The sequence below is a fragment of the Mus musculus genome, chromosome 14 (assembly GCF_000001635.26).
Source record: "Mus musculus strain C57BL/6J chromosome 14, GRCm38.p6 C57BL/6J".
NCBI classification, from domain to species: Eukaryota; Metazoa; Chordata; class Mammalia; order Rodentia; family Muridae; genus Mus; species Mus musculus.
The window spans coordinates 64,390,426-64,406,005 of NC_000080.6; the positions used below are offsets into that span (position 1 = coordinate 64,390,426).

A 15,580-nucleotide genomic window follows, 5' to 3' on the forward strand; every position below is an offset into this window, starting at 1 on the left:
GGCACATCTCTTGAGGTGGATGTGTCCCGAGGGTGGGCCCTCATGGTGGAATCAGTGACTTTGCAGGAGCTTCCTTCCTATCAGGTCAGCAGAGAAGTGTCCATCTGCAAGTCAGGAAGCAATTCTCACCACAAGCCACCAGTGCCTGTACCTTGGATGCCACAACTCTATAGCTGCAAGGAATAAATGCCTGTTGTCTGAGCCTCCTGGGCTACCATACACGACTATAGCAGCTCATATTCAGATGGCACTGTAACTGGGCCCTGATGTTACAGAAGACCATGCCACAAACACAGCTTACCATGGCCTGGTAGGGTTGCAGTTGTGCCAAGATCTGGCACCCGATGGCAGAGAAGCCATCAAAGTCCAGATTTGTGATAGTTGGTCTTGTCAACTTGATGAGGTCAATACCCATTTATCTTCTATCTCAATTGCCAGATCATTATGGAAACAAACCTCTGAACATAGCTGTGAGGGAGTTTCCATACTGGGTCTGTTGAAGTGGAAAGACCTCCTTAAATATGGGAGACACTATTCCATGTGCTAGTATTGGACTGAATAAAAAGCAGAAAGTAAGTTGAGCATCGGCATTCACTATTCTGCTTCCTGACTTTCCCTCCATGATGGACTGCATCCTCAAACCATGAGCCTAAATAAACTCTTCTTTCCTTCCTCCTTCCCTCCCTCCCTCCCTCCCTCCCTCCCTCCCTTCATTCCTTCCTTTCTTCCATAAGGTATTTTCTTAACCAACATGAAGCTTGTTTTGTGAACGGAGACTTTGCTCCCTCTGACCCAACTCCCTATTCACAGAATCATCAGGACCCATGTCACATCAATGAACGGCACACTCGGGAATGGGAAATGGCAATCACCCTTGAGGATTTGATTGACAAATTGGGCAGTTTCACTCTGGGAAACCTTGAGAGGAGACAACATTGTATCAGTCTTCCCTGGTTTTCCCTTTTTAGTCAGTTGAAACACCAAAACCCTTACTAAGAAATTGCAAAAGCCAGGTGAGGTGGTGCACACCTTTAATCTCAGCACTCAGGAAGTAGTGGCAGGTGATCTCTGAGGTCAGGCTGGTCTACAAAGTGAGTTCCAGGGCTGTTACACAGACAAACTCTGTCTTGAGAGAAAAAGAAAAAAAAATTGCATAAAAGGCATTGGGCACATCTTCTCCAAGAAGCCATTGCTTTCAATTAGGATAAGTGCTTTTTCTGTTTTTCTGTTGCTAGTTGCATAAGAGAGAAAGCAAGATTTATGCTGCTTGGAAAAGGCATGGCCAAGATCCTCTGTTCAGGCCAGGCTAATGTGGTGTCCCCAGGTCAGAAAACATGCAGCAACGGATTTTCTGGGCTGGGTGCCAGCTGACACTTGTCACAAGCAGTGGGAGACATAGGAACTCTGCTATCTTCTGAAGCAGTGGTTAAATGCACGCAGACTAGAATCTCTGTGTGAGTCCTAGAGTTCCAGACTACTAATCAATAGGCAATAATTCCTTCTCTGGGAGAAGTATACATACATCAAGAGACTTCTAACCTCAGCAGGCCCTACTTCACATTACTCCTGCCCTAGATATTTGCAAACACTATGCTACCAGTACTGAGTGCCTGCTTTCTGGTCATCATCTCTCTCTTTGCAAGCTAATCGCTACCTGCCCAAATTCTGCCTAAGTGAAAATAATTAAATGCTACTTCATCTCCTCTGTATGGCCTGTTTTGTCCCCATCAGCTGGAAGTCATTTTTCCCTAGCTATATTGCCACTGATTTTGTGCCATGTGTACAAACATCTGGCCTTCTGTGCTGCACGGTGAATGTGAACACATGTATGACCCCTTTCCTGCAAGCCAGCTCCAGGAGAGAAGACTCCATATCAGATTTACCTCTGTGTCCAGGGTGTGTGATAGATAGTCCATCAGGAAGGAAATAAGAAGGAAACAAAGGGACAAAGGAAGAAGCCAGAGCCTGTGTCCTTTCCGCTAACTTTTATGGTTCTGGAGTTGGTGAAAACAAGCTGAGCTTGCTTCCACAGACCATTAACATTTCCATACTCACGCTCAGCCTGCTAATAAAAGCATGTGCAGGATTCTGAAAGGCCCTATAAGAAAGATTTTATATCCTGGTTTTAGCATCCCTGGCATCTGTGGCATCTAAAACCCGAGAAGGCGATTCCTCTGAGGTATCGTTAGCTTTCTATGTGCCTTCAAAGCCACAGCGACAATGTGCTAGACTCTGCAAAGGATGCTAGTTTCCTTTCCAGCTGCTAAAACACACACACACACACACACACACACACACACACACACACATTAGCAACCACTGGAATTGTCATTTACTTTGTATGCCTTCAAAGGCACCGTGAGAGCCACAGCCCTATGCTATTATTGGGGCTGCCCACTTCCTGGTGTGATATCAAAAGAGCCCTCCGAAGTCTCTCTGTGTGCACAGTTCCATGTGAGTGTGGAGGGAGGCAAATATTATTTTTCTGGTGAAATGCTTCATCTGCAAAGCTAACCCAATTTTTATCTCATAGTTTCCTGGTGAAGAAAGGTCTAGGGGACAATAATCCGAACAGTAACGACCCTTATTTTATCCACACTGATAGAAACAGAACAGTGCCTGTGGCACCCTCAAATCTGAAATACTATTCATATATGGTGGAATTTAACATATCAAGAATCTCGTGATAGAGATCAAGATTCCGTCCCTACTTCCATTTAGTCAAATTCCATCAGCCAAAGTTGAGCCTTTCAAGGCGCCCTGAACAGTAGTTACCTGTTATGGTGGAATTCAGGCAGTTTCTAACTCAAGCGGCCTCTAAGGCAAAGCATTCCCCTATACCATGAATGGTAAGGATTTCTTACCTGGGCCTTCACCAGGACAATCTGATGGGCACACGGGTGGGGATGTCCCACACACTGCCAAATGTTTACCACCCCTGATAAAGCCAGCAATGCAGCTCAGTCATTGTGATCATTCATATGAAGTACATCTTGTGTGCCCTGCCCCCACCCATCTCCCCTGTCATTCTCAGGAGCTGTCAATACTGCCAGCATATTGATGGGTAAGAGCTTACACAAGCACACACAGTCTAAGATCCATTTTACCACTACATATTACATGCCATGTGTTATAGATATGCATATTGCATTGCTAGAGGGAGAAAAGGGAAATTAAGGATACGGAGCTGGTGTTGGCTGAATGTTGACTCCATGCAAGCCAGAGACACAGCTTCAGTAGATGAGGTCTAGAGATGGACTCAACTACTTACATAGAATGCCAGGTCCCTGGTCCTTTGCTCTGTGAGCCTCCCGTGGCTAGGATGGAGGACTGAACTTAAGGGGTCTTGTTTAGGTGAAGGGGTAAACGTAACACTGCCATTAGCAGCACCTCTACATTTCTGATCTGCACCATCCAAGCCAATGGGATCAGGTTCTGTGTTCATCCCAGGCTTCCTGGCACTGTCTTTTTCCTTTTCTCCTCGGGGTCCTGCATCTTTTTTTTCCTTTTCTTTTCTCACTTTTAAACTTGTTTTCTCATTTTTTATTAACTCTTTGAGATCTTATCATGTATTTTGATCATATTTACCTTCCTTCCCCATTCCTCTTTTTTTTTTTTTTTAATAACCCATCTAGTCCAGCTTGTGTGCCTTTCGCTAGAGTATCCATCCTTAAAGGAACTGGACTCTCCCTCTACCAGCAGCTATCAATTGGCAATAGCTGAGGAGCTATTGGCAACTGCTCTCCGTGCTGGATCCTGTATCTTCACATCTGTTAACTGCCTGAACATGGGCTGTGGGACAAGACTAGTTGATGAGCACTGGCTCAATGATAAACCAAGTAAACTTGTTTTTCAAATCATTTCTTCACCATATTTATTTTATACATGCAACACTTCATTCAACTCTCTCACAACCCTAGGAGATATACATGTATTTAATTCTCACTTTTAAGGTCAAGTACATTTTCCAAATCTTTTTCATTACGGGACCTATGTTTACACACATCTCCACCTGTAGGACACAGCACTACATCATTCCCAGGAAAGATTGTGAGAATAGGAACCCTGATGTCAAGGCCACCTGTGATAGATGGTATCTTAGCTCCAGCAGTCAACTTGACAGAGCTCAAAGTTGCTGGCAGGAGGAAACCTCAGGTGAGGAATTGTCTCCCTCGGTTGGCCTGTGGGCATGCCTGTCTTTATTGTCAATTCTTGTATGATGGCCCAGGCCACTGTGGGTGGTGCCAACCCTAGGCATCTGGGCCTAGGACATGGAAGAAAGCAGGCTGAAAGGGCCATGGAAACCTCACCAGTAAGCCGAGTTCCTCTCCCATCTCAGCTTCTGTTCCTGCCTCTAAGTTCTCATCTGAGTTCCTGCCCTGACTTCTCTCAGTGATGGGCTCTGTAAGTGTAAGACAAATAAATCCTTTCCTCTGCCAAGCTACTTTTGGTTATAGTGTTTATTATAACAACAAAAATCAAAGCAGAAGAGGGGAGAAGCCGAAGAAAACTTATGTCAGGTTGCCAGTGAAGAGTCAGTGCCTGGAGTAGAGCGCTTCCCATGTAAGCATAAGGACTAGACTTTGGAACCCTAGAATCCATATAAAGCCAGCTGCAGCCCTGGGCTTCTGTCATCCCAGCACCCCTCCAGCAAAATCTGAGGCAGAGACAGGAAATCTCCAGAAGCTCGAGGGCCAGCTAACCTATTAGCTTGTTTACCACAGTGGTGAACAAGAGATGTTTCCTAAGGAGACAGGATATCTTCCTGAGTCCCAGTCCTGCAGAAAGTCAATGTACAGTATAATTAACATAACAGGCTTTGAACGCCACTCACTCTTGCATGTCCGATGCATAATAAGCATGTACTGAGCTTCTGTTGGTTGAATGGCATGAGAAAGAAGAGTCAAACAACAAAGACCTTTACTGCAGGCAGAGAGGAGCCAGGTGCAGCATGGCAACCCTTCCCCTGTGGGGAAATCTGCGGAACCAAACCTCAAAGGTTCTGCCTCAGGAGAATAGGCTAACATGAGCGGTTTGAGCCTGGCAGTCAAAATATGGGATATGCAGTGATGTCGTTTGACCTTGAATCTACATATGTTAATGTTTAGTCCTGCTGGAATTTTCAGAAGAAATATTTAAGGTCTCTGAGAACCATCTGGCAAGAGGGAGCACAGGTCTTCTGTCCTCCTCTCCCTGAGGCAAACCATGGTCCACAGACAGGCCCATGGCACGCTGTGGTTCAGGAGGAACTCCCCGTCAGAGACCTGAGCAGGTGGTACATTATCCCATGCAAGACAAAAAAAAAAAAAAAAAAAAAGAGTTCCACATCTGGCCAATACAAAAACCAACCTTCTAGAATCTCTAAGAAAAATATCCCAAGTTTAGTAGGACTTAAACACCCATATATCATAAAGATTTAAAAACTAGGTTTCCATTTCTAGATTCCTTTACCTGTATGTACTCAAAATCTGGCATTTTGAAATTACTGATCCCTCCTTCTTAACTACAGACTTTCGAATTTTAATCAAGCTAGCTATAATAACCTAATTCTTTTTTTAATCAATTTTAAAAAGTACCTGAATGCCAGTATCAAAAATTAATTGATTGTGTTTGATGTTAAAAAAAAAAAAAAAAAGGTTTCAGGAAATGTGACACATTTGGGATCCCTCTAAAGTTACCAGAGGATATGGGGAAAATTAGGGTCCCCTCAGATTTCTTAGTTTTATTAGTAAACAAATTTAAGAATAGATTCCAACAGAAGCTCGGGACAACTTTGTTAGGGTTTAAAAGAGAAAGAACTCTAAGCCTAGCAAGCTATAAACCCCAGCCCCAAGGAGAAGCATGGGGAGAGAGGAAAAGATGCCATGCCAGTCATTAAATTGGCTTACAGGTCAGACACATGGTGGACAAACACATGGGAGATAGGGGGTATGATGATTTATATATGGTTGGCCCAGGGAATGGCACTATTAGAAGGTGTGGCCCTGTTGGAGTAGGTGTGTCACTGTGGGCATGGACTTCAAGACCCTCATCCTAGCTGCCTGGAAGCCAGTCTTCCATTAGCCGCCTTAGGATGAAGATGTAGAACTCTGAGCTCCTCCTGCATCATGTCTACTTGGATGCTGCCATGTTCTCACCTTGATGATAGTGGACTGAACCTCTGAACCTGTAAGCCAGCCCCAATTAAATGTTGTCCTTATAAGAGTTGCCTTGAAGATGGTATCTGTTCACAGCAATAAAACCCTAAGACAAGGAGCTTTAGAGAAAGAATAAGGAAATCCAAAATGTTAGCAAAGCCCAAAGCATGTTTAGAACAGATACAGAAAGAAGAAAGGGGTGAAAAAAATCACACTTTTCTGAACAATTTGATTTTCTAATCAGGCAGACTTACGAAGCAGCGTAGTTGCATCCCCATAAACCACTGGCTGCACTTGGGATGGGAGTCTGTGCAAGGAAAAGCACAGTATCTCAGTAAAGAATCTTCCACCCATCTCGTTAGCATGGCTTAAGAGGAACCTGCCTTCCTTTTTTTGTTTTTGGTTTTTTTCAAGACAGTTTCTCAGTGTAGTCCCAGCTGTCCTGGAACTCACTCTGTAGACCAGGCTGGCCTCGAACTCAGAAATTCACCTGCCTCTGCCTCCCAAGTTCTGGGACTAAAGGCGTGCACCACAATGCCCGGCGTGGAACCTGCCTTCCTAAGGCAGTCCTTAGCAAAGTGATTGACCACAGGACCAATCGGTAATGTTCGGTCTCCAGCCAGGGAAGGTTTTTTTCTGCTCTAACAAGAACTCTGGAAATCCCCAATTCCTACACACTAACATCTTTTTACTGTACCTGAGACACTCTACTCTGGACATAACTACTCTTGAGAAACAAAACAGACCATTAAAATGACTACTAAACACAAACATGACCTCTAAACCATTCATGGTTCAAAATGGAGTTTCTTAAACGAACAGTCTAGAAATCATTCATTCCTCCACGCCATCAAAACGTTTTCCTGGCTGTGCTGGCTCCCTGTCAGAGTCTCCCCAGGCCTCACCTTGTGCCCTGAGCCCTTGGAGGAATGAATGGCATCACTGTTTCAAGGTTTCCATGATGAGAGGACAGACAGCTTCTACCATGGTCAGGTTTGCTAACAGTCTGTTGTAGAGGCACTGATATCACAGTGAAAGCCATCTCTACACCCACACCAATAATCAACAGAGGCCCTGATCCATGCTCTGTCCCTGCAGGCTTCCCAAGTCTAACCACAAACAGTAGTATGCAGGACATGGAGGCCAGAAAGTCTCCCCGTAATCAAGACATGCCTCAAAGGAAGCTCCAACCTTCCATGCTCCCTGAAACAATCTGTCACAATTACTGGACTCATCTGGAAAATCTGGAAGGCTAAGCCAGTCTACTGGGGTCACTCATGACTGACAAGAGCAGCAAGTGCTTCAGCATAAAGAGGGAAGAAGTGAATTGCATCAGGGCCTCTTGTTGAAGTGTATGCTTTCCTTTCCTCTCACAATTTAATATCTCTATTTAATGACAAAATGAATTATCCTCCAAAATAGCAAATGTTCACTACCTTTCTAAATAATAAAATACATTTTTCCAGCACACAAACTGATCGCTTTACTCTTACATCAGAACTGATGTGAAATTACATGTCATGAATTATTCATGTCACTCAATTTAATTCAATTATTTTTACTGAATTTCATATCTAATCCATAAAAAAAAAATGTTTAACTCAACCACCCCCAAAATCATGCCTGCATTCTTGAATAATAGATTTCTTGCAAAATTTCAAGGAAGATAAGTGGCTATCTGGTTAGAAATGGCAAGGCAGATCACAATCACAATGATGAAAATAATTTTAACTATTTAGCCATACCTCCTGTTCTATTTACCGACTGATGTCTCATGGAAGATAGCCTATTTAATATCAAACTAGAATCAGAGCAGCAGGGAGAGAGTCTCAGATCCAATTACAGCACCACAGCCATTTAGCTCTTCTACAGAATTCCTACCTAGAGCAGGCAAGTGGCCAGAACGTGGCAGCACCACACCCAACAAAAAGCTCAAGCTGGGATTTGCTGAAAAAGATTCTCTGAATGGCCCAGGAAAAGCCATCTTTCCCCTCTCCCTAGACATAAGCCCTTTGCAGCCCATACCACCATATGCCCTTGCTTCTCTGCCTTCTCTTACCACTTTCCCCCTGGAAATGTTGACACTTGCTCTGATGGTCTTCCACTTGTCTCCTGATCTGCCTGTCCACCCCAAATCCTGGCATCACTTGGGGCCATCTCACCTGTCCACAAAGTTCCTCTACATCTTCGAATCCCTTTTGTTTCCACTCATGTTATAGATACCACCAAATATGTACCCCTCTACCCATGCAGCCCCAGGACCAACAGGCCATTATTTGCCGCTGCCTTGCACAGTCATTCCCAACACACCCATTCTCCGCAGCATCATGCTTCCACTGCTGCGGCCCTACTCCATTCTCTGGGTATGCTTGCCTTTCCACCCAGAGCACAATTCAATCTGTCTTTTTCACAGGCCAGAGATTAGCTTGCTTGCTTGCTTGTTTACTTGCTTGCCTGCCTGTCTCTTTGGGGACAGGGTCTCATGTACCTCAGCCTGGCCTCAAATTCCATGTAGCAGAAATTGACTCTGAACTTCTGATTCTTCTGCCTGTACTTCCTAAGGGCTGAGATTACAGATGTGCACCACTGCACCCAGTTTATCAAGTGCTGGGGATGGAACCTAGAGCTTCATGCTTACTAGGCAAGCACTCCACCAACTGAGCCACGTGCACGTCCCAAGTCATCTAGCTTTGTACTTCCTTTATGCCAGTCATCTAGCTTTGTACTTCCTTTATGCCATAAGTTCCCAGGGACCTGCTCCCTACTGCGTGGCTCCCACAGAGAGGATTGCTCTGACAGAGCAGGCTGCAGGTTCCACTGAGCTCTGGTCTCTTTCCCTTTGGCTTCTGCCTTTTGTCATCTTTCCTTACCAGCTTCAGGAAGCTGTCTCAACTCCTTGAGGGACCTGTGTGCTTGATAGATACTTTAATTTTTTATTTATTTATGTAAGAGTCTTGCCTGCATACCTTGTTTGTTAACACCTGCAGCATGCTGGATAACACCCTTAGCTCTTTCAGCATTACTATGGTAACGCACAGAGTATTCTCTTTAGAATGGTGTCATTCCTCTGTGATAGTCACAATCCCACTTTTCTGGTAGATTCATATCTGTAGTGGCCAAAGGCACAACTCCAAGAGTTGGAGTTGGAACTCATTGATCCTCAAGTAGTTTAAGAATATGTTATGGGGGTAAAATGGTCCCCACAGACTTATATTTTAAAATTTGGCATGCCAGCTAGTGGTGGTATTTTGAGAGATCATGGAACCTTTAGGAAGTGGGCCTGGGGAAGGTGTATGCTTTGAGATTTATAACCATCCTTATTCCAGTCCCGTCTCTGCTTCCTGATCCATAGAGGTGTAGGCAAGCAGACCTACAATCTCCCACCACCGTGAAGCCACCATATCTTCCCTGCTGTGGCGGACTGTGTTCCCTCAAACTAAATCAAAATAAATCTCCACTCCCTTATGCTGCAACCACATCCACCCTCACCAGATCCCTGGACTGTTCTGAGCATCTGCCTCTTCTTCCACCCCAATCTACAGGACACAGCTTGCGGATGCCACAGCCATGGGCTGCTGCAATGACAGGTATAGATTGTAGATAGGCAGATCTGTGCTACATGGAGTCCCTCTCCTGGCTCCAACAAGCCCCCTCTCCACCTCCTCTTTCTCAAACCTTTATATGCCTCAGGATCTCACGCCATCATCTCACTCCTACCTTGCAGAAAAAGCTAGGAACCACCCACCATCACTAGCTGCATCCGTGCCAAAGCCTCATGGCACCCGTACCATCTCAGTGGCATTTTTAAGTTACTAGCTTTCACTGAGTTCTAAAATCCTGAGCATGATGAGTGCAAACAAAAGCTTCCATCTCTCTGTGTGATATGTATTAGTCCACATCTCCAATCCATCAGCCTCTTCCAATTAGTAGAGCAAGCACTCAACTCAACAATGAGAATCCCATAGCATGCTTAGTTGGCTCTAGTAATTGTGCCCTTCAGTAGGGGAATTCTGCCATGGCCAAACGCAGGCTGGGCAATCTGCAAGAATCCATTTTTAACCAATCTCTCAGCTGTCCAGTCTCCTAACAGTGTCACCCATTGGCCAACACACTAGAGCCAGAGAGCCAGAAAGCCCTTTGGGGTATATGTAGCCCATCCAAGCACAGAATAGGGTACAGAGCAGGTCTAGAAAACCGAATGGAGAGTAACTTTCAGAAGAATTGATTAAGTACAGCCAAAACTGATCCCCAGAAATACTGGAGGCTCTAGAGGATGTGGAAACACTGAATTTGCCATCTGTGGCCACACTTCCATTCTTATAACTGATCTCTCCTGTTCCTCTTCTTGCCTAGGGTAGTAGAACTGATACTAAGTGCTGTAGGCTCTGCCCACCCCCATTGGTTTCTCTTGACCCTGACCATACCTTTGTAGGCAGTGCTAAACTGCAGTCATTTACCCTGAATGCACTTCTCTGATCCCAGCCTGCCCCAGGAGCTTCAAGTAGTGTAAAAACAATCCAAAACTTCATTGTCCCCAGCATGCTACCCAAGTCATAATTCTGGAGCATATCCTTCCAACCACGTTGCCTCTTCTGCAGAAAGGCTCAGCTTCACTGACCATCTGGAACTTTCCAAGAATTGAGCACTCAAGACTTTTTTTTTGTCTGGCACAACATCTCTGAACAGTTCTCTCTCCAAGATGAAGGTTGAGTGTGAATCACCATTGGGACCCACATACTGATCAGAAAATCAAATACACAAACAGTGCCTTACCCTAATTGCTTCTCCATCTAAAGGCACCCCACACTTGAGTCATTCAACCCACACCACCAGCAGAAAATGAATGCAACAGGACCTCTGTCACTTCCTCCAGATGCTACGGAATGTGACCAACAAAAACACAAATGGCAGGCCCTGCTGTGTCCTGTCATCTTGTTCAACAAGACTCTTTTCTTTCCACAAAGGCCTGTTCATATTTTATTATAAAGATCTGAATTGTATGGACAAATTATATATCACTATTAGAATATGCCACAAATAATACCCCAGATAATGGGTCACCATGGAGCTAATAGCTTCAGTTCTCCAAAGTGATCTTATGCAGATATAACTCTGCCCTATAAGGAGGCAGAATTGTAGTCTATATAGATGTCCAAAACGCTAAAAGGTGACCTCTGATCCCACATGCTTAGAGGAGGTTTCCAAAGTCCTAGGAACAGAGGTATTTCCTCTGGAGCAGTGGTTTTCAATCTTCCTAATGCTGTGACCCTTTAACACCTCATGTTGTGGTGACCCTCAACCATAAAGTGATTTGCATTGCTACTTCATAATGGTAATTTTGCTACTGTTATGAATAATAATGTAAATATCTGTGTTTTCCAATGGCCTTAGGCAACCCCTGTGAAAGGATTGTTTGACCCCCAAAGGGGTCACAACATACAGGTTGAGAAACACTGTTTTAGAGTCTCCAAAAACTGCTTTAAGTATGGCTATAGACTATAGAGGTCAGGTCAAAAATTGCAAATTGAGGACTATGTCTAAGGTGATGTATTGGGGTACAGGGAAGCAGTGGGAAACGAGGGCATCAAGATGGCTGCAGCTTGGCTGTGGAAAATTTCACAGACTATGATGAAGTATTTGGACATTATTGTGATGTCATGGGACCTCACAGAAATCCCTTGAGTGAAGACATGGCTAGACCCACAGTACTTCCTCAGTGAACTCATGAATGACATGACCTCTGTTATGTGTAAGGGCTACTCTTCAAATAGAGTTGTTGCCTCCTTCTATCTGTTCCTGTGCATGGCACAGGGCTAATACTCAGTTAATGGGTGCTGAATACCTGGCAAAGAGCGTTTATTACTTAGTCTTTTCTATAATGAGGGACATATCTCCACAACTGAATATCCCCACCAAGGCTATCCAAGAAATGAAAAAAGAACCATCACCCAGAACAAGAATGTAGACCCATAAAATCTACAATGTATGCCAAAGATCTGAGGCTCTGCACCCCATCACCATCAGCCTAAGAGGATAGAGAAGCAGAAATAAAACAGTGGGAACTTTCTCTAAAATTGATACCTTTGACTCAGCATCCTCATCATTCTTGATGGATGAAAATTAACATCTTAGAGTGATGAAAGATTTAGTATTTACACTCTGCCCTGCCAAAGCTATGCTTTGGGAGGTCATGTCAGTTCTGGAGATTCAAACTCAGGTCCTTATACTTGTGTAGCATGTGATTTTACCCACTGACCCATCTCTCTAAGCCCCGATCTTACAATCAAAACAAAAGTTTCATTAGAATAGACTCAGTCTTCCTTGTTTCAACCCCATCTTCAAACAACATATTAATGAACTAATGTAGAGAAACAGAATGTGAGCCTCAGTCAAGATAGCATGATGACGCTGGCCAGGAGCTCAAATATGTCTCTGAGATATATGAATATATGTGTGATATAGTCAGACTCAGCTTCCTGCCTGAGAGCCCTAAAGTAAAAAATGCAGGCTCTTGAGAAGGAGAAACATTTGCCCCACTAAGGGTGAGCATGTTCTCCTTGCTCTAATGTCCTAGTTAGGTTTCTATTGCTATGGTGAAACTCCATGACCAAATCAAGTTGGGGAAGAAAGAGTTTATTTGGCCTTCACTTTGACAAAACGTCCATCATTGAAGGTAGTCAGAACAAGAACTCAAGCAGTGCTAGAACTCAGAGGCAGGAGCTGCTTACTGGCTTGCTTCCTGTGGCTTTGCTCAGCCTGCTCTCTTAGAGAATCTAGGACCATCATCCCAAGGATGCACCACCCACCTAGGGCTGGGCCCTTCCACATTAATCACTAATTAAGGAAATGCCCTACAGCCAGATCTTATGGAAGTGTTTTCTCAGTTGAGGTTCCCTCCTCCCAGATGACTCTAGCTTGTGTCAAGTTGACATAAAACTAGCCAGCACTGCTAACTCTGTAGATGTTGAAGCTGGGACTTGATTCGAGTGTACTGACTTTTTACTTGCTCCTGGTGTGAAACCCCAAGCTAGCAAAGACTACGTTGGCAATGATTTTGGATTGCAGGGTAATGCCTAAACACTTCCCTGATAGTTCTACTGTCAAAAAAAAAAAAAAAAAAAAAAAAAAAAAAAAAAGAAGAAGAAGAAGAAGTGAATGACTTCACCTCTTCACCTCCTCACTGAAATTCCTCATCACACAAACAGAATTACCAAACTGTTCTTTCAGAGGCCATATAATGTAGTTTCCGATGCATACGTCTGGATGTCAACCAGGTGCCTTAACACTAAGAAAGCATGGATGTTCTTAGCAAGCCCACGCTCCAAATACTATTCAAGTCACATTGAAATTAAGCACTAGGAAGGAAAGTGTTAACACTGACTTTGCCTGTGCTATCCAAAGCTGCCTCTGCCTCTGCCTCTGCCTCTGCCAAAGTACTTACTTTAAAGGCAGTCGCTACATTCACTTCATCTCCTGGCCTTAATTTAGGTTCTGCTATGCTCGACAATTTCAATGCCAAGAGGAAGAGACTGAGTGAGAAAGGGACATACTGGTCTGAACCTGGAGAGCTGATCTAATTGAACTGAAAAAAAAAAAAATTAAAACCCTCCTCCATCTGCTCAGCACACCTGCTGATGGAGCACAACCACAGGTAGGGAGGAAATCCATCAGAGACCAGTTATAAATAGACTTTTATTTCATCTGCTAAGAGCTTGGCAGCCGAGGTGGGAGGGCTGCCTACGCGCTGGCAGCCGGGAGAAAGCACTGTGCTGCTTTTATGCTTCAGTGGAAGGATCGGAGAGAAAGAGAACTGAAAAACAATGAAATCTAAAGTGGGATGAAATAAAATGGGACCAAAACCCCAGGGCTGATGTGGCCACCAACCAGCATGCAGTTTAAGACTGTCAGACATCGTGGTGAAAGATGGGGAGACCTGATGACAGATCATGCCCCTCGTAGGAATCAGGTGGAGACAGACAGGCTCACCCATCACTTCTAGAACAAAATTGGCAAACAACAGCCACCTTTTAGTTATTTATAAGATGAAAAAAGAAAAAGGAGCATGGCTCTGGGTTTGGTCTTTGCACTGCCCTGCCACTAGCTCACAAACTATATAGCATTTGATGGCTGGTGCTCATGTGTCCATGCAGAAGAAATGGGCATGTCAGTGGGCCATCCTGGCACAGGCATTTGGGTTCCTCGTCTCTGGTAAATGAGAAACAGTCATTCTTCACATCCAGCTGCCTCTAGAATGGGCTTCACAGCCAGGCCAGCAAACAGCAGTTAAATTGGGGGCTCACCTTCAAGGGAGCACATGAGAGGGTCTGCTGGACACAATGGCTGTCCAAGGTGGGCCTCATGTAGTATTTGGACCCAGAAACTCAAGGGCAAAATGTCAGCAGTTCTATCTCTAAATGAGGCCCTGGAGAAAGAGGTGAGGGAGAAAGGGGAGGGGGTATATTTATCTCACTTGCAGAAGTATAGGTTCTCAGAAACCTCCCTCATCCCCAAGAACATTAAGGATATCATCAAGAAGATAATGACCCACTATTCTGTCCCCACCAAGGACAACAAGAGAAATGGGATTGACTGTGTCAAGGGAGAACTGGGTTAAATGGAAGAGCTTCCTGGCAGCAAAGGTTATTAAACACTGGGAAGGGAAAGCAGTAGAGATTAGGGGTGCTCCCGGGAGGTCTTTCCAAAAAGCAAAATAGCTTGCCAACTACCTGAGGTCACTTAGGTGCTATCTGCCAGCTCCTGTACCCTTGATCTGGGAACTAACTCACCGCTTGGCCCAGCCGAGGGACAGCTACTGCCATTCTTTCATAATGAGCTCTCAGAAGGAGAATAAGAGCTAAGAAAATGACAAAAGCACTCATGGAGCTAAAACTCATTTTTCCTTATTTAAATGGTACATTGGGATTTTGTTTTCTTTCTTTTTCTCCTTCTCCTCCTCCTCTTCCTCCTCCTCTTTTATATATTTCCAGAAACGACCAAACTGCATCCTCACAGATCTGTTCTTCTAAAGCATTAACAGGAACACGGGTGGGAGACGGTGTGGGGACGTTCTGAGCTGACAGTGCAGCCAGGCTCTGCTGTGCACCTCCACACCAAGCACTGCTCATCTTGGGGGAGCTGTGGCTCGGAATGCAGAGTCTCATGCATCAAGCCACAAAAAGACCAACCCAAGAACCTCTTTACCATTCAATTCTTAAGGTTTTTTTAAACATTGTGTTTTTAATTGTGCATACTTGTGTGTGTTGTGTATATTGTACACAGGAATGCAAGTGCTCATGGAGGCCAGAGAATGCATAAGGTCCCATGGAGGTAAAGGTGTGAGTGATGTGGGTGCTGGGAATAGAACTCAGGTCTTCCAGAAAGGCAGAACCTACCTTTAATTGCTGAACCATCTCCCAGCCTCTATTTTTTTAAAAGCTCTTTGC

The 15,580-nt window shown here is 44.4% G+C and overlaps 1 protein-coding gene across 8 annotated transcripts in view; it reads right to left on the bottom strand.

Annotated features, from left to right (window-relative positions):
* Msra (methionine sulfoxide reductase A) overlaps window positions 1-15,580 on the bottom strand; it is a 333,283-nt gene that overhangs the window by 267,805 nt on the left and 49,898 nt on the right. The window lies entirely within an intron of this gene.